General features: G+C 36.6%; 1 protein-coding gene and 1 pseudogene across 1 annotated transcript in view; one reads left to right on the plus strand and one right to left on the minus strand.

Annotated features, from left to right (window-relative positions):
- LRP1B (LDL receptor related protein 1B) overlaps positions 1–27,467 on the plus strand; it is a 1,887,165-nt gene that overhangs the window by 1,342,940 nt on the left and 516,758 nt on the right.
- Positions 1,011–5,076, minus strand: LOC110257181 (annotated as a pseudogene).

Here is a 27,467-nt window from a genome sequence, read left to right on the forward strand (position 1 = left end):
CATATTTAAACTATAACTATTCAAGGAATATCTTGAGTGGCTTGGGAAAAAGAAGTAAACATAAATCGGGTGCACCTTTAAAAATTCCTATGCTTTTAGGTTTTCAAATTTGTGTATAATTGTTCTATATATGTAGACATAGGTGTATCAAAGATGGACAGTATTCAAAAGGTCACTGGTTAGATTATTTTATGCTGAATTGACTCATAATGGGATTATGTGCGGGAGGAAAAAAGATTCTGTTACCTTGGAATAGCTTTGCCTTGGAATAGCTTAAGAGCTTTGCCTTAAAGATAAGATGAGATTTATAAGGACAGGTAGGTGACCCAGAAACCTTTGCAAGAGGACTCTAGTTACTGAAATAGTAAAACATGAGTAATACTTGTAACATTGTAAGCCTGCTAAGACCTCAACCTGGAAGAACATTTTTATGTTTTTAAGGCTGGATCTGCCTCATCATCCCTAATACTGTCCTTAAAGGAGGCAAAACTACCCAGATTTCTTAAGTTGGAATATTTCTTAATATTTCCACTGTTTGGACAGTAGAATACATAAAAGATGTATAGTTATAGACAACAACCATAACCTATAATATCAGTAAAATTTCAAAATGATTTAACCATATTTCATTATTTGAAAGTTTATCTGGAGAGTCCCCTTGAAACATGTTTTGCATTTTTTGATTTTTTTTTTTTTTTTGGAAATAGCCAATATACCTCCAAATCATTTCCATGCAAATTAAATCTAGGCATTCATGTATTTTTTTTTTCTCTCATAATATTGCACCATCTGGGAGTTCCCATCGTGGCTCAGTGGTTAACAAATCCAACTAGGAACCGTGAGGTTGCGGGTTTGATCCCTGGCCTTGCTCAGTGGGTTAAGGATCCGGTGTTGTGGTGAGCTGTGTTGTAGGTCGCAGATGTGGCTCTGGCATAGGCTGGCTGCTACAGCTCCAATTAGACCCCTAGCCTGGGAACCTCCATATGCCACAGGTGCGGCCCCAGAAAAGACAAAAAGACAAAATAATAATAATAATAATAATAATAGTAAAAAGTCCAAAGCCAATTAAAAAATATATTGCACCATCTGTATTTTTCATAGGGAATTTTTCTTGTGAGAAATCTAGTCAAAGTTGGAAAATATTTGATGTAGAATGACCAAAATCACATCTACCGATCATCTTACCACTCTTTTTTCTAAAAACATTTTGTATCAATATTGTTACTGTTTTTGCTGTGGCACAGTAGGTTAAAAATCTGACTTCAGGTGGCTCCGCGAGATACTTTAAAGGATCTGGTGCTGCAGCAGTTGCTGCCTAGGTAACATCTGCAGCTCAGATTCACTACCTGGCTGGGAACTTCCATATGCCATGGCTATGGCCATAAAAAAGTAATAATAATAATAATAATAAGGTTACCATTTTGCTTGAAATCTAAAACATAATTAGAACTGTATGTGTTTACAAATGTCATAATTGCATTCCTTGTTCAGGAACATTGTATTCTGATTTATTTCTCATATCCCACGACCATGTCTTGTGGATTATTGGGTATGAAAATGAGGGCACTGTGAAGTGATCACACAGGGATGTTCACTCTGAGTTTCTTTATAAAAAGCACATGCATTTTTGTTTGTTTCATGATTCAAATTTAAAACATAACATGCATGGTTTAATAAACTATAAAATAAAGGATTATAGGACAATGCTCACTTTATGAACAATTTCATTTTTTTTAATTTTCCGATTCAAGAGTGTGTTCCAGCTGGCAGCAATCCCATCCAATTCAATTGAAAGTATTGAGCTGCAGTGACATAATATTTTGGTAGCATTACTTAAATAGGCAATGTTTCCTCCTGAAATGTGCTAAAATGTAGAGGTTTTACATGTTTTTATTTTCAAGTGAATAGATAGATCATATTAAATAATTTGGGAAAGACAGGAACATGGCAAATGGGAGCACCAAAGATCATTTATTTGTGACAGTATTTATTTTTTAACCTTTTCCCCAGTAATATATTTGTATTTACACCTACATATATATTCGTATTCAGTAAATTTTACAGTATTAATTATTTGGCAGTGTCAAGAGTTGGATAATAACAACATTCATATTTTAATAATAAGGACAGAGCAATAAATTATCCAGGATAGAACAGCCATTTGAAGCAGTTTTTAAAATATTGGAGCCTTTTACTGCATATTGTGCTCGAACCATAATAAAATGCTTGTTTGCTGATGCTCATACAATATTAAAAAAAATTGCTCTAGAAGCACACTGTAAAAATGATTTAAATTAATTGAATTAAAAAGTTAATATTAATATTGATCTGTAAGTGATTTTTAAAATAGGCAGAATAGTATCATTTAATATAAGTAATTTTTGTTGACAAACTCTGATTTAAAACTACTTAGAAGAGTTAAAATTTATGACATTATTAAAAAATTAGACATAATCTCCCTTTCAATTTTGTCACAAACTTTGATTTCTAGGTCAATAAAGATTTCCACAATATCATTTTAATGTTTATATACTTTATGCAATATTTATATACTGTATACTTATGTATTTTATTTAAACAATTAGCTATATATAAATATTTAAGTTAATTTTTTGAAATTATTCAAAAATTATTAGTTATGTGATAACTATCCATAAGTAATTATTTACAGGGCTTAAGGTACAGTTTTAGATGTAGCCTTTCTGACTCAAATAATTTACACATTTTTTAAGGCTTTACCATTAGTCTTCAATTGCAGTCATAGGCATTCTGTCCTATTTTTCCCAGCTTTCCCCTCCCATTTGAAATATCTGGTCAGATATCTAGTTTTCTTTCTTTCATTCTAAGTGACATGGTTTTCAGACCTTTCTACATCATGACTATCATCTTCTAAGCCTATTTCCCATTTTTCAGAGTCCTTCCAAAAACTAAAAACCAAGACCTGATCATAAGAATAACATATTTAGGACAATGTCTACTGAGATTTAATACCTCCTGAGAACTATTCCATATAGGGTTTGGTTACTAGGATTAGAGACTTCCATTCTGTTTATCTCAAGTGATAGAAAGAAACATCTGCTATAAAACTCTAAGTGACTACTATAAAAACAAAATAAAACAGGAGATTAAACAAAATCCTACATTAAACCATAGAATGCCTGTCCCATAGACAAACCTGGACATAAATCTAATACAAGGTAGTTGTAGGGACTTCAGCAGAAGAGTTAGTGGACAACTGGCTCTAACTGACTCACTATAGCCTCTTCTATCCCATTTTGAAATGGGTAAAAGTTATAAGGGGAAAAAAAATCACAAAAAGTATAGACAGAGACATAGGACTTGGTTGATTTAAAGGAAGTGCCTCAGGTACAGTTTTAGATGTAGTCTAGATATTAGTGAGAACCTAGATATTACTATTCAGTTGAGACAAAATAAAACCATATCCTTTAACTGTTCACATTGTGATTCCAAGTCCCAGCCTGCTCAGACTATCAGGAGGTCCAATCTTTTATAAAATTATTTACCTTAGGAGTTCCCTGGTGACATAACAGTTTAAGGATCCATCTTTTTCATTGTTGTTCCTTGAGTTGCTGCTGCAGCAAGGGTTTGATCCCTGGTCCAACATTTTCTGCACACCACGGGTACACCCCCCCCCCAAAAAAAAGTTACCTATCTTAAAAATTGCCCAACACGTTTTGATTTGCTTGTTTTGATTTTACAAATGTACGTATGTATGTTTGTATGGCATGTATTTTAAAATTTTGAATGTATGAGTTTAATTACCTGTCAGTCCATCCAGATGGAAATATTCAATGAAAGGATGGAAAACTAAGACCATAAACTTAAAAGAAATGCAAGAATTTTTAGACCAGTTTAGTTTTAGACACTCACTGATTGGATTATTTTTAACAGCTAACATAGTACTTATGTACCAAAATAAAGTGATGTATTAAAAATCACTTCTAAAATGGTGCAAATTATTTATAACCTTGATTTTCTTAATTTTTTTTAACAATCGGCGGTTTTGTTGACAAATGTATTCAAAGTACTAAATTTTCATTTTAGATCTTAGTTTATGTTTAGATACCAGAGTGCCCTCACTTGATCCAGATTCACCAGGATATCTTTTTCTAAGCCTTTAATGGTTTATTTCTTCCCTTTAAAATCAGATAAGTACCTTTTAATTAATTTGTCATTTACGAAGGTATTCTGGAGAAAAAAATATGACTTAAAACATAAATTCTGGTTCATTTCTGTTATAGTGTAGCAATTTCTTATGTAAACCATAGTGGTCTATCAACTGAGTGATATTTAGTTTCTTACACACAGCTGATTGCAATTCATAGAGAAATAGCTGTCTATAACTTTTCCAGTTCTTTGTTAAAAACTGTGACTGAGACTGGTCATTCTTTGTGCTATACTTTTTGACTAGTTTCAGCCTCTGAAGATCTTCCTTCTGAACCTGCTTCCCCAATTTTGACTTTTCTTCATTTAATCTTTGTTTGAGATGGTTTTCAATCACAAAGTCAGTTTAGAGATTATTGCATAACCCAGTATCAAGTGATTTGGATCTACATGCATTGCTATTCTTAAAGGTTTCTTTCAAATATGTACTTCATATTCACTCTCTCTATGTACAAAATTTTCTTGAAATTCCAAACTGTTTTCCCTGTATTGAAGATGCTGGATCCTCTGTAAAGTTCTGATCATTCTCATCATTATCTACTTCAAGATCTTTTACCACACACACACAAGATCTTGTTTTCCCTAACCATTTTCTCTAAGTGTTGCACTCAAGTTGCTTTCTTGAACTGGTTGTATGGAGTTATGGTGGATTAGCATATACCTGTGGAGTGCTAGGTAAAATCACAGCTACTAAAGTTTCCATCTTGAAAAAGAGATCTTAGTTTACCTTGAGCAAAGGGAATTCTACCCAACTCCACAACTATCCAAATTCCAACTTTCAGGTATCCACCTGCCTTCCTCAGTATACCACCTCCTTTAGCCATCCCTAGAGAGTGCTGAAAGTGCAAGTAGGTGCAGCCATCTGCTTACTTTCATTTTTTTTTTTCTATGCTTTTAAAAAATTCTGAAGCTCCCACTGTGGCTCAGTGCTAATGAACCCAACTAGTATCCATGAAGACAAGGCTTGGATCCCACATTGCTGCGGCTGTGGCATCAGCCAGCAGCTACAGCTCTGATTCAACCCCTAGGCTGGGAATTTCCATATGCAGTGGGTGAGGCTCTAAGAAGCAAAAAGTAAATAAATAAATAAATAAATAAATATTTTATTAGAGTATAGTTGATTTACGATATTGTATTCATTTCATGTGTATAGCAAAGTGAATCAGTTATCTATATCTTTATGTATCTATATTCATTTCATATAGGTTATTACAGAATATACTGCTTACTCTGATATTAAATGGATCTTCCCATTTTCAATCTCTATGAGGAACTCAGGGCATCCTCCTGAAGATCTGAATATCTATCAATTCTTCATACCTGCTGGGCAGCATCTCCCCCATTTCCACCCAAGCCTCCTTGGCTTGCAGATGACCATCTTCTCACCATGGATCCATGTCCTCACATGGTCTCTCCTCTGTGCTCACATCCCTGGTCTCTTCTCATAATGACACCAGTCCAACTGGATTGGGGAACCAGCATTATGACTTCATGTAACTTGATCACTTTTCCAAAGACCCTACTCCAAATATAGTTACAGTGGGTGTTAGAGCTGCAGTATATGGATTTGGCAAGGGTGGGGGTGGCACAACTCAGTGCAAAAGAGTGAAGGTCATTATCTAGCTTAACCCTCCTTAGACCTTGCTTAAGCTGAGCTTCTTAACAAGGGGGAAAATGATCCTCTTAAATCTTTCTCCTAAATCATGTGTACCTAAAAGGCAAACAAAGAATTAAGTAGTTTTCTTTGAACACTGTTAATCTCCCTTTTTTACAACAGTTACAAATATAAATTGAAGTTCTAATATTTTCCCTATTGTAATAGGCCATTTCATATGAAACTTGGAGTGCTCACCACAGTCAAATAGCATTATTCTTTTCCACTGTGAGGAATTACACTACTCATCTCAACCAGCCTCTATGTGACTGAATCTAACTAACAGTGTAAGGGAGGAAAAATAATTTTCTCTCTACCATCCCAGATTCTTGGCTGATAGTGTCTTGTCATAAAAGACAAATTAACAGAAGAAAAAAAATATAAGTAGGTGCGGGAGCCCCACAAAGGTATGAGATTCAAAAGGTAACTAGACTATTGAGGTTTAGATCTGATTAATTATTTTCTATGCCACTTATTTTCTGAACTAAGAAAGGAGATATGGGTCTGCAGCTTCAAAGAGGGGAGGGCAATTCATGGAAAAGTGAGAATAGGAAATGGTTAGTAGACAAATGTTACCCTGCCTTGCAGATAAGCCTTTCAGATGAAAAAGTTACCTCTGGGAAATTCTCTTGTGGTGCAAGGGGTTAAGGCCATCTGCTATGGCCTGGGTCACTTCTATGGCACAGGTTTGATCCCTGGCCTAGGAAATTCCACATACCCTGGGAGGCCAGAGAAAAAAAGAAAAAGAAAAAAAAAGGTTACCTCTGATAATCTGTCTTCCTGGCATAAGCCCACATTCTAATGCAAATTTTCCTTACAAAAAGGTAATTTCTACTCTGTTTTCAGAGTGTCTCTTGTGTCTTCTTTTTCTTAAAAGAATTAGCTCCAAATAATCCTCATGCCAAAGAGGAATATTTGGGGGGAGCACATTCTGCTAGCTACAGAGAAATAGTGTAAAGTCATAGAAACACAGTAATTCATGTCTGAAAAAAAAGTTACACACACATTTCTATGAACAGTAGGTAGAAATATTTGGAGTTCCCGTCGTGGCACAGTGGTTAACAAATCCGACTAGGAACCATGAGGTTTGCGGTTCGGTCCCTGCCCTTGCTCAGTGGGTTAACGATCTGGGCATTGCCTGAGCTGTGGTGTAGGTTGCAGATGTGGCTCGGATCCTGTGTTGCTGTGGCTCTGGCGTAGGCCGGTGGCTACAGCTCCGATTGGACCCCTAGCCTGGGAACCTCCATATGCCGTGGGAGCGGCCCAAGAAATGGCAAAAAGACAAAAAAAAAAAAAAAAGAAATGTTTTTCTTATTTTTTTATGTATTAGAATCAATACAGTCACATGTATGTTTTAGATTCTTTTTGACTCATGCTTTCTTTTATTCAATATAGCTACCAATTTTTTTTTTTCCTTACCATTCAAGCCACTTGGCTAACCACTTCAAATATTATACGAGTGTAGTAGAATTTTCTTGATTTTGCAGATGAAGAGACTAATACTAAGAGTCCAAATAAGTTGTTCAAGATCACCCAGAGAGTAAGTGTCACAGGTTGGTGTCAAAGCACCTTTGTGTGATGCCGAAGAACCCCCTCTTACTATAGTCTCACCGTAGCAACTCTTAACAAGCCTTAAAAAACATTCATATAACTGGCATTGGCATGTGCATGGGGGATAAGAATTAATAAGACTTAATTCTTCCCCCAAAGAATCTTACATATTAAACAAGGAGACAGATATGTTAAGGAAATAAAGTGCTACAGGATTATGAATGTTAGAATTGTACACAGATCACAGAACCACACAAAAGATCAAATGGACCACTTTCGGGGACAAAGTTCCCAAATAGCAGTACCATTCCAGCTGAGTCTGGAAATTTGTGTAAGTGTTCATTATTCAGATAATGAGAGTAGAGGTGGGTGTGCGGTGGAAGTAAGGATTCCAGATGGAGGAAGTGAATTGAGGGCAAATATAAAAGGGCACAAGAGTATTGGCAATATCATTTTGTTAAATTATCTCAACTCTGTATTATCCCATTAACCGGGGGAATGGAAACTGGGAGGTCACAGATAAAACATTGTTCAGACATAGCTAAACACAATTGTGATACAAGGTGGATTTTTAATTCAAGTGTGTTTTATTAAAATACTGAAATAGTTTACTCTGATCTGAGTAGGTCTTCCTCCCCTTCCTCTTTCTCCTCTTCCCTTTTTCTGATGAAAACAATATTTTTCATAGAATAAACTCTACTTTGTGTTTTCTACATATCCCAGCAAGCAGTTATTTGGAGCTGCCTTGTTTTTGTCAGCTAAGTCTTCCTTCTCACTGTCATTCTCGCCTTCATCATTGTACAAGTACTAGTTCCCTAGTGACACAACAAAACCATAGCTTGGAAATTAAATTACCTGCCATTCACAAGTTTTTCTCCTTACAACCCCAGACTGCCCCCTCAGCTGTCAGTGAGGTAAGTCCAATGAAACAATGAATTGAAAGAATTCAGGGCCATATCTGTCAACTCAAGGTCACCAAGTCTTCAAAGCAAAATTTTGAACTTTGTTCTGCAGTGCTCTCAATCCCTCCTTCCCCATCATTCTCCAAATTCTCTGTTTAAGAAAAATAAATAAAAGCAAGTCTTGGGAGAAGGCAGAGTAAAGTGACTTCTAGTTCCATCACTGCCATAGGAAATAGATTTTTGCCCAAAGCTTCAGGCAAACTACAGAAAGCTGTTCCCACACTGAAACTAACAGGCTGACAGACTGCTACAAGCAAGCATATCCACCTCTGACCGTCCAGGTGGAGGGGCGTTCCTGATTTGCAGTAGATACAATGTAAAAATGGAACGGTCCCTATATAATTATAAATAATGGACTCATCCCGATATACAGATATTTTTCTTATTCACAACAGTTTTAGTTCTTTCTATTTACAAATAAGCTGCCTTTTACTTAGTTTTCATCCTTTTTTTTCCCCCATAATGTGGTTAATCTATCCTTGGGAAATTTCAAATTGACTGTAATTCATTATTGCTGGAACAAGGTACACAGTGGGTAGTAATAGATCTGGTAATGGAAAGTTAAGTAGGCATCAAATCATGGCTGGCCTTTGTGCCGTGCAAAGTGGTTTGGCAGGGGAAAACCATTGGAGAGTTCTACCGAGTGACATGTTTAGATTTGCCTTTGCAGAGTGATGTGTTTAGATTTGCATTTTGGAAAGATCACTATAGTGTTCCCTTAACAATTATAGTTAGGAGAATGAGAAGGAATGAGGACCTGAGCTAAGCAGCTTCCTTGGGAATGGAGAGGAAATAAAAACATTCCTGAGATTATATAGGTGAGGAATTAATTGGGTTTTCTCAGATTAGATAAGCACCTGGAAGATGCTATGGCTGTGGGCAGAGAGAAATGATGGCTGGCTGGTTTCACCTCTATTGACTGAGTAGGACACCATTCCCTGTGAGAAGTTGTCTGAATTCAGGCTGCTATAACAAAAATACCATAGACTGGGTGGCTTAAACAGCACACATTTTCTTCTCAATGTACTGGAGGCTGGGAAGTCCAAGATCAAGGTGGGTGGCAGCAGATTCTGTGTCTGGTGAGAACGTGCTTCCTGGTTCACAGAGAGTCAGATTGTCTTAATTTCTCATAATAGAAAGGGTAAAGAGCAATAATTCCATTCTTGAGAGGTCCACCCTTGCAACCTAATCACCTCCCTAGGTGCTATACCTAGGAGTAAGTTTGTAACATCAATTTAGAGGGAGTAACAAACATTAAATTCATAACAGAAGTCTATTGGGAAAGAAGCATACATAGGAAGAATAAAATGGATTTTATTTCAGTCAAGTAAAGTTGGCAGAGACTTGATTATATTCAGGTAGAAATTCCTCATATGTAGTTGGATATCCGTACTGAAGATAGTTAGGAGAGAAGCTGGCAAGATGGTGGAAGAGTAAGAGGACAAACACATCAAAAAACACATCTATATGTAAAACGATTCACACAGAACACCAACTGAATGGTAGCAGAACTTAAACCTTCAAAAAGGGAAAGAACTCTTGACAGAACTGTGTAGAACAAAAGAAAAAATAGAGAGAGAAAAGGAATCTGGATGGGTCTAACACTTCCCTGAGGGAACTGTGAAGGAGAAAGAGAACCTACACCCTGGGAAGCCACCTAACCAACGGAAAGATCACCCGAGTTGGAGGGAACTCAAAGAAGCCGAGAAAAGCACAGTAGCAGGTCTGAGATCCAAAAAGCAGAGTGAGAGATGCAAAGACCATCTGAACCACTGGCACAGACATCACAGACTGAGACACTTGTGGGCTGGGTGCTGAGACTTAGGCTCTGGAGGTCACTCTCAGGGAACAGGCTGGGGTTGATGGTGTGGAGACAGCCTAAGGGACTAGGGAGCGATTTTCTGCTGGTGGGGGAGTGGTATGCTAAGGGCTGGGGAGTGAAAAGCCACGGCAGATGGAACCTGGGAGAAGGTCCAGACCCGCAGGAGATGCAAGGTGCCACTGTTGGGAAGGGGCAGGCTGCCATAGAAAACTCCTTGGGCCCCAGTGTGCACACTTGCCCACTGGTATGCAGAGATCTGAGCTCTCCTTCCTGGTGCCTGTGCCCTGCCAGCACGGATCTGGCCCTGCCAGCACCCTTCCCACTCCTGGTACCCACACTCAGCCCTCATAGATCCAGCCCTGCTGGAACCCTTGCAGGCTCCCAGTGCCCCTGCCTAGCCTGCATGGATCTGACCTACTGGAACCCTCAGGCACTCCTGGTGCCCATGCTCTGCCCTCACAGAACAAGTCCCACCAGACCACACTGGACTGTGAAAAACTACAGTTTGGCTTCCCAAATTCTCAGAAAAAGAAAAACAGAAGCATGATGAAGAAGCTCAGAAACCATTCGCAGTTAAAGCAACAGAAGAATTCACCTAAAGCAATCAACAATGAAACAGACCTCTGCAGTTTGACATACTTTGAGTTCAAAAGGGAGATAGTGAAAATACTGAAGGAATTAAGAGAGGATATGAACAGTAATGCAGATTCCCTCAGAAAGGAGCTATAAAAATATAAGGAGGAGCCAAGATAAACTTGAAAATTCATTTGCAGAGATACAAACCTAGATAAAGGCAATAAAGATCAGAATGAATAATACAGAGGAATGAATGAGTGATGTGGAAGAGAGAATAATGGAAATCAGCCAATCAGGACAGCAGACAGAAAACCAAATGAAAAAACATGAAAGCAATAGAAGAGACCTGTGGGATAATATAAAGTGGGCCAATCTATGCATAATATGAAGTCCAGAAAGAGAAGAAAAAGAAAAGAGGACTGAAAATATATTTGAAGAAATTATGGCTGAAAACTTTTCAAATCTAAAGGATACTGATATCAAGATAAACAGGAAGCACAGAGGGCCCTAAACAAGTTGAACCCAAATAGGCCCATACAAAGATATATTATAATAAAAATGGTAAAAGTTAGAGAGGATTCTAAAGGCAGCAAGAGAAAGGCAAAGTGTTAATTAAAAGGGAACCCCCATAAGGGTATCAGCTGATATCTCTACAGAAACACTACAGGCCAAAAGGGAGTGACAAGATATATTTCAAGCTCTGAGAGGAAAAAATATGCAACTTAGAATACTCTACCCAGCAAGAATATCATTTAAAATAGAAGGGGAAATAAAGAATTTATCCAACAAACAAAAGCTGAAAGAGTACAACAATATGAAACCCATTCTAAAAGAAATACTGAAAGGGCTTCTCTAAATTAAAAAAAAAAAAAAAAGTAGATCTAGGATAGAGGAAACCAGAATTGGAAAGAAGTGACTTAAATAAGCCAGCATATAGAACCAAACATGAAGATGTTAAAAAAAAAAAAAAAAAAAAAAAGACACCAAAATCATACAATATGGGGAAGGAAAGTAAGAAAATATAGATTCTTTTTTTTTTTTTTATCTTAATGGGGTGTTTGAGACTATATGATTATCAGGCTAAAGTAAGCAGATATAGGAAAGTGTTCACATACTTAAAAAACAGGCCAACCACAAATCAAAACCACAAAAGATTACATCACAAAAACTGAAAATAAAGATACTAAAGTATAAAATAAATGGAAACCATCCAAACAAAAGAAAAGAAGAAAAGAGAAACATAGAATCAACTGGAAAACAAGGTTTAAAATGGCAATAAATAAATATCTATCAATAAACACCTTAAATGCCAATGGACTGAATGCTCCAATCAAAAGACAAAGAGTGGCAGATTGGACAAAAAAGGAAAAACCTTCAATCTGCTCTCTACAAGAGACTCACCTTAGGGCAAAGGACACAGATAGATTGAAAGGGAGGGGATGGGAAAACATATTTCATGCCAATGGACAAGACAGGAAAGCAGGAGTTGCAATACTCATATCAGACAAAATAGACTTTAACACAAAGGCCATAAAGAAAGACAAAGAAGGACACTACTTAATGGTTAAAGGATCCATTCAAGAAGAGGATATTACAATCCTCAATACATATGTCCCTAATACGGGAGCACCCAGATACTTCCAACAAATACTAACAGACATAAAAGGAGAAATTGATGGGAATACAATCATAGTAGGGGAATTTAACACCCTACTCACATCGATGGACAGACCCTCTAGACAGAAAATCAGTAAGGCCACAGAGATGCTAAAGAACACAATAGAAAAGTTAGAATTAATCAACATTTTCAGGACATTTCATCCAAAAAATCAGCATATACATTCTTCTCAAGTGCACATGGAACATTCTCAAGGATTGATCATATATTGGGGCACACAACCAGCCTCAACAAATTTAAGAGTGTAGAAATTATTTCAAGTATCTTCTCTGACCACAATAGCATGAAACTAGAAATCAACCACAGGAAAAGAAATAAGACAAAACTGACTACATGGAGACTAAACAACATGCTACTAAAAAAACCAATGGGTCAATGAGGAAATCAAGAAGGAAATGAAAAAATACCTCGAGACAAATGAAAAAGAAGACACAAGCACTCAAAATCTATGGGATGCCACAAAAGCACTGCTCAGAGGGAAATTGATAGTGATGCAGGCCTTCCTCAAAAAAGAAAGATCTCAAATCAATGACTTAACCCACCACTAATGAATTAGAAAAAGACCAAAAAACCTAAAGTCAGAAGAAGGAAGGAAATCATAAAGATCAAAGAGGAAATCAATAAAATAGAGACTCAAAAAATAAAAATAAAAAAAAAATCAGTAAAACCAAGAGCTGGTTCTTTGAAAAGGTAAACAAAATGACAAACCTCTGGCTAGACTCACCAAGAAGAGGAGAGAAAAAACCCAAATAAACAAAATAAGAAATGAAAAAGGAAAAATCACAACAGGTACTGCAGAAATACAAAAAAATCATATGAGAATACTATAAAGAATTATATGCCAACAAATTTGACAACCTAGAAAAATGGACAACTTTCTAGATTTACAGCCTGCCAAAACTGAATCAAGAAGAAATACATCAACTGAACAGAATGATCACTAGAAATGAAACTGAATATGTCATAAAAACACTCCCTACAAATAAAAGCCCAGGACCAGATGGCTTCACATGTGAGTTCTACCAAAAACACAGAGAGGAACTTATACCCACCACCTTAAACTTTTCCAAAAGGTTGAAGAAGAAGGAACACTCCCAAAGACCTTCTATGACGCCACCATCACCCTAATTCCAAAACCAGACAAAGATAACACCAAGAAAGGAAACTATCACCCAATATCTTTGATGAATATAGATGCAAAAATTCTCAACAAAATTTTAGCCAACCGAATCCAACAACATATCAAAAAGATCGTACACCACCACCAGGTGGGATTCATCCCAGGTGCACAAGGATGGTTCAACATATGCAAATCAATCAATGTCATACACCACATTAACAAAAGAAAAGTCAAAAACCACACAATCATCTCAAAAGATGCAGAAAAAGCATTTGACGAGGTCCAACATCCATTCATGATCAAAACTCTTACCAAAGTGGGTATAGAGGGAACATTCCTTAACATAATAAAAGCCATTTACAACAAACCCACAGAAAATATAATACTCAATGGAGAAAAGCTGAAAGCCTTCCCACTAATATCTGGACCAAGACAAGGATGACCATTCTCAACACTGTTATTCAACATAGTTTGGAAGTCCTGGCCACAGCAATCAGACAAACAAAAGAAATAAAAGGCATCCAAATAGGAAGAGAAGAATTAAAACTATCACTGTAGGCAAATGACATGATACTATACATAGAAAACCCTAAGGACTCAACCCAAAAACTACTTGAACTGATCAACAAATTCACCAAAATAGCAGGGTATAAGATCAACATTCAGAAATCAGTCACATTTCTGTATATTAACAATGAAATATTAGAAAAGGAATACAAAAATACAACACTTTTTAAAATTGCACCCCCAAAAATCAAACACCTGGGAATACACTTGACCAAGGAGGCAAAGGACTTATATGCCAAGAACTATAAAACATTAATTAAGGAAATTAAAGAAGATGAAAAGAAATGGATAGATATTCCATGCTCCTGGGTTGGAAAAATTAATATTGTAAAAATGGCCATACTACCCAAAGCAATCTACCGATTCAATGCTATCCCTATCAAATTACCCAGGACATTTTTCACAGAACTAGAACAAACAATCCAAAAATGTATATGGAACCACAGAAGACCCAGAATTGCCAAAGCAATTCTGAGGAACAGAATCCAAGCAGGAGGCATAACTCTCCCAGGCAACATTACAAAGCCACCATCATCAAGACAGTGTGGTCCAGGTACCAAAACAGACATACAGACCAAAGGAACAGAATAGAGAACCTAGAAATAAACCCAGATACCCATTATCAATTAATCTTTGACAAAGGAGGCCAGAACATCAAATGGGAAAAAGACAGTCTTTTCAGCAAGTATTGCTGGGAAACCTGAATAGCTGCATGGAAATCAGTGAAACTAGAACATGCCATCACACCATGCATGACAATAAACTCAAAATGGCTGAAAGACTTAAATATCAGACAAGACACCATCAAACTCCTAGAAGAGAACATAGGCAAAACACTCTCTGACATCAGCCTCACAAATGTTTTCTCAGGCCAGTCTCCCAAAGCAATAGAAATAAAAGCAAAAATAAACCAATGGGACCTAATCACACTGACAAGCTTTTGCACAGCAAAAGAAACCATAAAAATAATTAAAAGACAACTTACAGAATGGGAGAAAATAGTTTCAAATGATGCAACTGACAAGGGCTTAATCTCTAAATTATACAAATAATTTATACACCTCAACAGCAAAAAAGCCAACAACCCAATAGAAAAATGGACAAAAGACCTGAATAGACATTTCTCCAAGGAAGATATGCAGATGGCCAACAAGCACATGAAAAAATGCTCACCATCCCTGATTATTAGAGAAATGCAAATCAAAACTACTATGAGATACCACCTCACACCAGTCAGAATAGCCATCATTAATAAGTCCACAAACAACAAATGCTGGAGAGGGTGTGGAGAAAAGGGAACCCTCGGCACTGTTGGTAGGAATGTAAGCTGGTACAACCACTATGGAGAACAGTATGGAGGTACCTTAGAAATCCATGCATAGGTCTACCATATGACCCAGCAATCCCACTCTTGGGCCTATGTGCGGACAAAACATTCCTTAAAAAAGACACATGCACCCACATGTTCATTGCAGCTCTATTCGCAATAGCCAAGACATGGAAACAACCCAAATGTCCATCAACAGGTGATTGGATTAGGAAGATGTGGTATATATTCACAGTGGAATACTACTAAGCCATATAAAAGAATGAAATCATGCCATTTGCAGCAACGTGGATGGAACTAGAGACTCGCATCCTGAGTGAAGTAAGTCAGAAAGAGAAAGACAAACACCATATGATATCAGTTATAGCTGGAATCTAATATATGGCACAAATGAACCTTTCTACAGAAAAGAAAATCATGGATTTGCAGAATGGACTTGTGGTTGCCAAGGGGGAGGGGGAGGAATTGGGATGGATTGAGCATTTGGGATTTATGGATGCAAACTATTGTCTTTGGAATGGATTAGCAATGAGATCCTGCTGTGTAGCACTGTGAACTACGTCTAGTCACTTATGATAGAGCATGAAAATGTGAGGAAATAGAATGTTTACATGTATGTTTAACTTGGTCAACATGCTGTACAGTAGAAAAAAAAATTCTATTGGGGAAATAATTTTAAAAAAATAAAATAAAGAATTTAGCTCATTAAGAAAAAAGAGGATAGTTAGGCATAAGTGTGAGTTTTTGGAGCTATTCGTATGAAATATATTTATTAACGTCACAAGTGAGAGTGCTCTCATCTCTTCCTCCCCAGACTTCCAGGCAGGAGACAAAATCTTTAATCTTTTGGCTTTTTCCCTTGATGTTTGTTGCAGTATTTATAGAATTAATTTTTAAGTTTGTAGAAAAAAAGTTGTAGATTTTCTTTATTGACAGGTTTTTAACACATCACATCTCCTTTATGATGACTAAAATGAGACATCAAAATATGAGATATCATATTTGCTTACATTCAGAGCCTAGTAAAAGCCTTGAAACATAGTAGATTTCAATAAATTTATTTCCCTTCTTTATTTTTTCTGTCTTTTTTATTTTTATTTATGTATGAATTTATTTATTTTTCTTTCTCTCCCTCTCTCTCTCTCTCTCTCTCTCTCTCTTTTTCTTTTTCTTTTTGTTTTTTTTATTAGAGAGGGGGATGGGAGTCCTGGGAAGGCATTTGGTGGTCAAGATTCCTTTGAGTTTTCCTATGGAGAAATCATTTCTAAAGCCTTTGTGTGCCTGAGCTGGTGCAGATCAGAGCAGCTATGTGTCAGCACAGGCAGCCCAAGAATGCGGCTGCTTCCTAAATGCCAGGCCCGGTTCCCACCCCATGCTCCCTTCTCCTGGTCACCAACTGCGGGGTGTGGCCACCCTCCTGGGAACAGTGGGAACTCTCCAGCAGGTATCAGATGTTAAATTGAGGCTATTTTCAACTAGATGGCCTGATATGGTTAAAATAAGAACATGACAGGGAACCTCAGAAAATAGTGTGTGATGCTGCTGCTGCAGGTCTAGAGTTTGTTGGAGGCTTCTGTGGAAATCAAACCTGGAAGCTGGAAGAAAGGGTCATGTTTAGAGCCTTTTAGACACCCAGATTGCTCAGTGCAGGCTAACTGCAGGCTGCAGGGCTGGGATATCTCAGCAGGCTCAGATCATCAGTCCTGCCCTGCCAGAGAAGTTCTACAACCCCTTTCCAACTTTGTTCACACCCCGTGCACCTGATGGGCCCCTTCTCTGCATCATGGAGGGTCCCTGTGTAAAGGACCAACCTGGCTCTGTAAGAGCTATGAAGGCAAAGACTCCCCTTCTAGGGATTTGGCTTAATTGTACAGTTAGAGGTGGGGATTCATCCTATGTCTGATAGAGCAGCTGCTACATAAACTCTTCCTGCTTTATCCCCAGGAGGCTTCTACCATCATGAGTCTCATGTTGGCCTTGATAATCAGAGGGAAGAGGTGCCTTAAGTTACGTTTTATCATAAAGTCCTTGGTGGATTGTGCCCAAGACTGGCATGGCTTTGTTCCATCTCTATGTTGGAGCATTTGTCCAGGCCAGAGCAGAAAATAACCTCTGGAAGATTCACCTGGTCCAGCAGTGGGCAACTATGACATTAGTGAGAAATATATATTTGTTCTCGATCTGTTCAAAGAACCAGCTTTTCGTTTCATTGATCTTCTCCATGGTTTTCTTTGTTTCTATTTCATTGATTTCTGCTCTGATCTTTATGATTTCTTTCCTTCTACTAACTTTAGGTCTTGTCTGTTCTTCTCTCTCTAGCTGTTTTAGATGTAAAGTTAGCTTGCTTATTTGAGCCTTTTCTTGTTTCCTGAAGTGGGCTTGTATTGTTATAAATTTTCATCTTAGAACGGCTTTTGCTGCATCCCATAGGTTTTGGAGTGTTGTATCCTTATTGGCATTTGCTTCTAGGTATTTTTTAATTTCTTCTTTGATTTCTTCAGTGATCCATTGATTGTTTAGTAGCATGTTGTTGAGTCTCCACATTTTTGTGTTTTTTGCAGTTTTTTCTTGTTGTTGATTTCCAGTTGTATAGCGTTGTGGTCAGAAAAGATGCTTGATATGATTTCAATTTTCTTAAAGTTCCTGAGGTTGGATTTGTAGCCCAAGATTTGATCAATCATAGAGAATGTTCCATGTGCACTTGAGAAGAATGTGTATTCTGTTGCTTTTGGATGTAATGTCCTATACATATCTATGAAGTCCATCTGGTCTAATTCTTCATTCAGGGCCTGTGTTTCCTTATTGATTTTCTGTCTGGATGATTTGTCCATTGCTGTAAGTGGGGTATTAAAGTCTCCCACTATGATTGTGTTATTGCCGACTTATCCATTTTAAGGTTGTTAGAAGTTGCCTTATAAATTGTGGTGAACCTAGGTTGGGTCCATAGATATTTAAAATTGTTATATATTCTTCTTGGATTGATCCTTTGATCATTATGTAGTGACCTTCCTTGTCCCTTAAAGTATTCTTCATTTTAAAATCTATTTTGTCTGATATGAGTATTGCTACACCAGCTTTCTTTTGATTCCCGTGTGTGTGGAATATTTTCTTCCATCCTCTCGCTTTCAATTTGTATGTGTCCCTAGAATTGAGGTGGGTCTCTTGAAGATAGCATATATATGGATCTTGTTTTGGTATCCATTCAGCCAGTCTGTGTCTTTTGGTTGTGGCATTTAGTCCGTTAACCTTTAAGATAAATATTTATATGTATGTTCTTATTACCATTTTATTAATTGCTTTGGATTTGTTTTTGTTGCTCTTTGTTCTTCCCTTCTTCTCTTGTTCTCTCCTCTTGTGGCTTGATGACTATCTTTAGTGTTGTAGTTGAGTTGATTTTTCTTATTTGTTTGTGTATCAATTGTAGATTTTTGCTTTGCAGTTCTTCTGAAGTTTTGATATGAGTCTATATATGTACGAGATTGTTTCAAGTTGTTGATATCTTAATTTCAAGTGCATCTCCAGTTTCCTGCATTTGTACCCACCTCTTCTCATGATTTCTAATTTTGGTGGCATAATTGTGCATGGATGATTTCCTACCATTACTGTATATATACCCTTAGTGGTGAGCCTTGTCATTTGTGGTATTTTTGTTTCCTGTTGTGGATCAACAAAATTGATAAACCTTTAGCCAGACTTATCAAGAAAAAAAGAGAGAAAACTCAAATCAATAAACTTAGAAATGAAAAAGGAGAAGTAACAACAGACATCACAGAAATACAAAGGATCATAAGAGACTACTGCATGAAACTATACACTAATAAAACAGAAAACCCAGAAGAAATGGACATAGTCTTAAAAAGGTACAATCTTCCAAGACTAAACCAAGATGAAATAGAAAAGATGAACAGAGAAATCACAAGAACTGAAATTGAAACAGTGATTAAAAAACTTCCAACAAACAAAATCCAGGACCAGATGGCTTCATAGGTGAATTCTGTCAAACATTTAGAGAAAAGTTAACACCTCTCCTTCTGAAACTATTCTAAACAATTGCAGAGGAAGGGATACTCCCAAACTCATTCTATGAGGTCACCATCACCCTGATACCAAAACCAGACAAAGATACCACAAAAAAAGAAAACTCCAGGCCAATTTCACTGATGAACATCGATGCAAAAATCTTCAACAAAATATTAGCAAACCACATCCAACAGTACATTAAAAGGATTGTACATCATGATCAAGTGGGATTTCTCCCAGGGATGCAAGGGTTCTTCAACATCCACAAATCCATCAGTGTGATACACCACATTAACAAACTGAAGAATAAAAACCATATGATTCTCTCAATAGATGCAGAAAAAGCCTTTGACAAAATCCAGCACACATTTCTGATAAAAACCCTTCAGAAAGTTGGCATAGATGGAACTTATGTCAACATAATAAAGGCCGTATATGACAAACCCACAGCTAACATCATTCTCAATGGTGAAAAGCTGAAAGAATTCCTGCTAACAATAGGAACAAGACAAGGATGTCTGCTCTCACCACTGCTCTTCACCATAGTTTTGGAAATCCTAGCCACAGCAATCAGAGAAGTAAAAGAGATAAAAGGAATCCAAATTGGAAAAGAAGAAGTAAAACTATCACTATTTGCAGATGACATGATATTATACCCAAAGAGTCCTAGAGACTCTACCAGAAAACTGTTAGAGCTCATCCATGAATTTGGCAAAGTTGCAGGATACAAAACTAATACACAGAAATATACAGCATTTCTATATACTAACAATGAAAGATCAGAAAGAGAAATTAGGGAAGCAATCCCGTTTACCATCACATCCAAAAGAATAAAATACCTAGGAGTAAACCTATCTAAAGAGACAAAAGACCTGTACTCTGAAAACTACAAGACACTGATGAAAGAAATCAAAGATGGCACAAATAGGTGGAAAGACATACCATGCTCTTGGATTGGAAGAGACAATATTATCAAAATGACTATACTACCCAAGGTGATCAACAGATTCAATTCAATCCGTGTCAAGTTACCAAGGACATTTTTCACAGAACTCAAACAAAATATTTTAAAGTTTGTTTGGAAGCACGAAATACCCAGAATAGCCAAAGATATTCTGAAAAAAATGGAGCTAGAGGAATCAAGCTCCCGGACTTCAGACTATAGTTAAAGCAACATTCATCAAAACCATGTGGTACTGGCACAAAGACAGAAATATAGATCAATGGAACAGGATAGAAAGCCCAGAATTCAACCCATGCACCTACAGCCAACTAATCTATGACAAAGGAGGCAAGAATATACAATGGAGAAAAAACAACCTGTTCAATAAGTGGTGCTGGGAAAACTGAACAGCCACATGTAAAAGAACAAAATTAGAATACTCCCTAACACCATACACAAGAATAAACTTCAAGTGGATTAAAGACCTAGATATAAGACCAGATAGTATAAAACTCTTGAAGGAAAACATAGGCCAAACACTCTCTGACATGAACGACAGAAACATCTTCTGAGATCCACCTCTTACAGTAATGACAGTAAAAACAAAAATAAACAGATGGGACTTAATTAAACTTAAAAGTTTCTGCACAGCAAAGGAAACCCTAAACAAAATGAAAAGACAACCCACAGAATGGTAGAAAATCTTTGCAAATGAATCAACTGACAAGGGATTATTCTCCAAAATTTATAAACACCTTCTGCAGCTCAATACCAAAAAAACAAACAACCCTGTCAAAAAATGGGCAGAAGATCTAAACAGGCAGTTCTCCAAATAAGACATACGGGTGGCCAAAAAACACATGAAAAGATGTTCAACATCACTCATCATTAGAGAAATGCAAATCAAAACCCCTATGAAGCACCACCTTACACCAGCCAGAATGGCCATCATCAAAAAGTCTACAAACAATAAATACTGGAGAGGGTGTGGAGAAAAAGAACCCTAGTACACTGTTGGTGTGATTGCAAATTGGTGCAACCACTGTGGAAAACAGTATGGATATGCCTCAGAAAAGTAAAAATAGAACTACCATTTGATCCATCATTCCCACTCCTGGGCATCTTATCCAGAGAAAACCATGACTCTCAAAGACACATGTACTCCAATGTTCATTTCAGCACTCTTTTCAATAGCCAAGACATGGAAACAACCTAAATGTCCATCGACAGAGGAGTGGATAAAGAAGGTGTGGTACATATACACAATGGAATATTACTCAGCCATCAAAAAGAACGAAATACCAGCATTTTTAGCAACATGGATGGACCTAGAAATTATCATGCTAAGTGAAGTCAGTCAGACAATGAGAAACCAATAGCAAATGCTTTCACTGGCATGTGGAATTTGCAAAAAGGACAGAATGAACTTCTTTGCAGAACAGATACTGACTCAGACTTTGAAAAACTTATGGTTTCCAAAGGAGACAGTTTGGGGGGTGGGGGGATGCACTGGAGCTGTGGAATGGAAATCCTATAAAATTGGATTGTGATGATCATTGTACAACTATAAATGTAATAAACTCATTGAGTAATAAAAAATTAAAAAATTAAAAATTTAAATAAAATAAAAATAAATATATATATATATATATATATATATATATTTGCTCTCTTGTTCCTGACACACAGCTCCTAAAAATCCCTTGCTGTTTCTAAGTGATCAGGGTAATGGGAGTATCTTTGGTGATTCTATTTGATCTGAATCCCTGGTTTCTGATACAAGAGCTTCTAAGACCTTAGGAATCCCTGGAGTCACAAGTGTCTTTTTATGCTGCTGAGATAAGTGGGGACAGGAGTCCGTAGAGGGCTTCGGGAGGAAGGCTGATCAGACAGACCAAGAAGGGTTGGAACTTTCAGTCCACCTCACAACCTCTATTTTTATTTATTTATTTATTTATTTATTTGTTTTTGAGTGAAGAGTTTGGAGACTGCACATTATAATCTATTTTTATTTATGATATTTATGTTAATTTATTTTGTAGTTTATAAATTTCTTCTATATCCTTATTAATAAATATATTTGTTTGCTGTTTGCTAGAGCTGCCATAAAAAACTCCCACAGACTTGGTGGCTTAACAGAAATTTATTTTCTCATTGTTCTGGAGTCTTGAAGTCCAAAATCAAGGGGTCAACATGGTTGATTTCTTCTGAGGCCTCTCTCATGGCTTGTGGATGGTTGTCTTTTCCTCCCTTGGTTTTCCCTCTCTGTGTGTCTGTGTCCTAATTTCTCTTTTTTGAAGGACATCAATCATATTGGATTAAGACCCACCCTCATAATCTAGCTTTAATTACCTCTTTAAAGACCTTATGTTCAAATATAGTCCCAGTCTGAGGCATTGAGAATTAGAAATTTAATATATGAATTGTGAGGTGTGCAATTCAGGCTATGATAGTAAAATAAAGTCATGTGTAATTACCTACATACAACTTAAGCAAGTAGTTTCTGAATTTGGGTAATTACTTTCTTTTTTTAAAATTTTTTTGTCTTTTTAGGGCCACACCCTGGGCACATGGAATTTCCCAGGCTAGGGGTCAAATCAGAGCAGAAGCTGCTGTCCTACACCACAGCCACAACAATGCCAGATCCGAGCCACATCTGTGACCTACACCATAGCTCACGGCAATACCAGATCCTTAAACCACTGAGCAAGGCCAGAGATTGAACCTGCGTCCTCATGGATGTTAGTAAGATTCATTTGCGCTGAGCCATGATGGGAACTCCTGATTTTGGATAATTTCTGAAGATTTTGGTATGTTCATATGAATATGAACGTGAGGGGAAAAAGTGAGAGAAATAGGTATGATTCTAAATAATAATTATGCACTCAAACCCAAAGTTCTTTATGTTAGAGGGATCTTCAAAATGGGTTATAGTTAAAAAGAGAAGTTTTTAAAAGATAATATCAAGAGGAAATGGGAGAGATGGATTTATTTAAATGTTTTCTAAGTTATGAATTAGTATGGGAGATATTATTTCCCCAATCATTTCACAGATATTTAGGGAGTTTCTACATTAAGCTTGGTTCAAAAGAATGCAAAGCGCTGTGAAGAATACAAAGAAGCTCAAGATGGGATCGTTGTCTCAGGAGTTTTCATCTCTGGATACAGAGTCAAAATAAGTACAAGTGAAAAGAAAGGAAAAAGTAATGATTTAATACCAAACCATAGGATTCTGTCTATAGAGGATTTAGAATCAGTGAGAAGGAAGAGATAGTGTGGGAAAGGCAGTCTGAAGTATTTCACTGAGGGTGGGGTTAGGCTTGTGCAGTGAAGGGTGAGTAGAATGGAGTTATGTGCAGACAAAGGTAGGGAAAGCAGAAAATAAAAGATGAAACTGTTTATTTTCTTTATAGGACTAAATAATAACAGCCTTCAGTTTTTTCTTATGTTTTCATTTATTTATTTGTGGTAAGGACAGTTACCTTGAGATCCACCCTCTTAATTTTTTTCAGTACACAATACAGTATTGGTAACTGTAGGCACAAAGTTGTACAGCAGAGCTCTGGAGCTTATTCATTGTCTATAACTGAAACTTTATACCTACTGGATAGCAACTCACCCATTTCCAATCCCCTCCCCTCAGCCCTTGGCAACTACCATTCTACTCTCTCTTACTTTGAGTTTGACTAGTTTGGAAACCTGATGAACGTGGAATCACACAATATTAGTACTTTTGTGATCAGCTAATCTTACTTAATGTAAGTAAAGTCCTCAAGGTTCATCCATATGGAAACATTCCCCTCTTTTCTTTAAATACTTCATTTTATTAGAGAAGTTTTAGGTTCACAGCAAAATTGACAGGTAAATAGAGATTTACTACATCCCCTTATCCCTACATGTGTGTAGCCTTGCATATTATCAACATCCCCCACTAAAATATTTTCTCTTTTTTAAGGCTGAATAATATTCCATTGTATATATACACCAACTGTATTTATCTATTCATCTTTTGATGGATATTTGGTACCATACCTTTGTTTTTAAGAATGAACAGCACTGAATATTGAAGTGTTAATATCTCTACAAGATTTTGACTTTGTTTTTTTGTATGTATACCCAGGAATGGGATTGCTAGGTCATATGGTAGTCTACTTTTAATGTTTTGAGTAATCTCCATACTGTTTTAGTGGTGACCCTGCCATTTTAATTCCCAGCAACAATGAATAAGATTCAGTTTCTCCACATCCTTGCCAGCATTGTTTTTTTTTTTTTAAATGATAACCAGGTGTGAGGTGATATCTTATTGTGGTTTTGATATTGATTTGCATTTCCCTGATAATTAGTGATGTTGAATATCTCTTCATATGCCTATTGGCTGTTTGCATGTGTTCTTGGGAGAGATATTTATTCAAGTCCTTTGACCACTTTCAATCAGGTTATTTATTTCATTGCTGTTGATTTTTAAGAACTTTAGTTCTGCCTTTTCTGTTTATTTCTTGTCTGTCTCCCTCACTAGAACATAGCATCTATAAGGACAGAGATCTTACTCATCTTGTCTTCTGTCACTTTTCCACTATCAAAAGTAGTACTTTGGAGTTCCCTTGTGACTCAGTGAGTTAAGGATCTGCTGTCACTGCAGTGGCTCTGGTTACTGAAGTAGCAAGTATTCAATCCCTGGCCTGGGAAATTCTGCATGCAGTGAGTACAGTCAAAAATAATAGCAAAATAATACTTTTCAAATAATAGATGCCATATATTAGTTGAATACATGTCTGAATGAATATTAGGTGATAAGAGTGGACTAAATGCATGTACTAGAAAGAAGGTGGAAAGAAGTAGAATCAAGTCAGATTATGTAGTGATGTAGTTAGTGATTTTAAAACCTGAGAGGGAATTTTGAATTTGAGCCAGTATATAATTAGGAAACTTAAAGAAACTTGAACAAGAATTAGAAGCAAGGAAATCCATGTTTTCAGAGGACTGCCATAACCTCTATTGCTATATTGCTACCTTTATTTGTTTAGTTTTATAAGTAACCATAAAACTGTCTTGCAAACGGCTATACTATTTTGCATTCCCACCAGCAATGTGTGAGATTTCCTGCTACTCCATATCCTGACAGCATTTGATGTTGTCATTGTTCTGAATTGTGGCCATTTTAATAGATGTGCAGTGGTAGCTCATTGTTAATTTGCATTTCCCTATTGATATATGTTGTGGAGTATCTTTTCATATGCTTATTGTCATCTGTTTATTTTCTATGATGAAGTGTTTATTAAGGTCTTTGGTCCAGTTTTTAAATTAGTTGTTTGCTTTCTTATTATTGTGTTTTAAAAATTATTTGTGTGCTTTGGAAAATAATCCTTATGCAAATATTTTCTCCCTATATATGGCTTGTCTTCTGATTCTCCTGATAATGTCTTTGGCAGAGCTGAAATTTAATTTTAATGATGTCTATAATATCAGTTATTTCTTTCATGGATCAGGCTTTGGTCATTATCTAAAAAGACAACACCATACTCACTGTCATGTAGGTTTTTCTCCTATGCTATCTCTTAGTTCTATAGTTTTGTATTTTGCATTTAGATCTGTGATACATTATGAGTTAATTTTTGTGAAGGGTGTAAGATTTGTGTCTAGACTAATTTTTGTTTTGCATACGGATGTCCAGTTGTTCAGTACCATTTCTTGAAAAGACCATATTTACATCATTATTTGTATTTCTTCCTTGGTCAAAGATCAGTTGACTGTATTTATAGGAGTCTGTTGCTGGGCTCTCTGCTCTGGTCTGTTGATCTATTTATCTATTCTTTCAACAACACCACACTGTCTCAATTACCATAGCTTTATAATAAGTCTCAAAGTTGGGTATCGCCAATCTTCCAACTATGTTATTTACCATTTTTCTTTCTTGTTATTTTTGAGAAAATATCTGCCAAACACCAAAGTCTGACTAGCCATAGATTGTCAGATATTTTTTCAAGGATAAAATGATGTTCTGTGAAAAAAAGTAACCTATTCTTCCTGCAGCTCAAGTGGTCTCATAAGTACATTTGTTCCACACAATCATACTCAGCACCAGAAATATTTTCTGCAGAATTTCTATTTCATCACAAGAATGTTAAAAAGGGCTAGACTTAAAAAAATTGATAATTTTTACTGGTCAATTAAGGACAGTCTTAAGTAAAATGGGCATTTTTTTTTTTTTTTTCTGACTGCATGGACGTGGAGAAGCTGCTGATTCCAACTACAGTTTAGTGATACTGTCTATTGGACTTTTTAGACTGATACTTTACTTCTTTCCTTTCCAATCTTAATTTTTTTTTCTGCTTGTCTTCTTCCTCCATATCATGAAAGAGTCCCTCAACCACATTTTATAATCATTCCATTAAAAATATTTGGGGAATTCCCATCATGGCTCAGTGGTAATGAACCCAACTAGTTTCCATGTTCCATCCTGCAGGTTCCATCCCTGGCCTCACTCAGTAGGTTAAAGGATCTGGTATGCCATGAGCTGTGGTGTAGATCCCAGATGCTGCTCATATCTCACATAGCTGTGGCTCTAAAAGGAGCTGTAGACCAGCAGCTGCAGTTCCAATTTGGCCCCTAACCTGAGAACTTCTATATGCTGTGGATGAGGCCCTAAAAAAGCAATAAAATAAAATAAAATAAAATAAAAATATTTGTCTGTAGACGTAACTCTTTAAATTCTGAATCCTTTCTTATTCTCTAATTTTTCCCTTTTTAAGGATCTCTAACAGTTCTAGAATGAGATATGTACTTGAATATATTTGATGATTTAAAAAATAATTTCTGATTTTTAATTTTTGTGTCCCTCTGTTTACCTTAGTGTTTGCTTTTCACTTTGTTAGTTTTCCTCATTGAACTGAATATCCTTGCTTTCCCATGACATTTAAGATGGGACTGGGAGGTCCATCATAGTTTTCCTATTTATAAAAATAAATTCTTTTCCTGTGATATCTTCCTTGCGAGGGGAGCTCTTACCAGGAGCTCTGAATGGCATTGAAGGCACACTGCATTATGCTTAGAGATTCGATACAT

Source organism: Sus scrofa, chromosome 15 (assembly GCF_000003025.6).
Source record: "Sus scrofa isolate TJ Tabasco breed Duroc chromosome 15, Sscrofa11.1, whole genome shotgun sequence".
In the NCBI taxonomy this organism is placed as follows: domain Eukaryota; kingdom Metazoa; phylum Chordata; class Mammalia; order Artiodactyla; family Suidae; genus Sus; species Sus scrofa.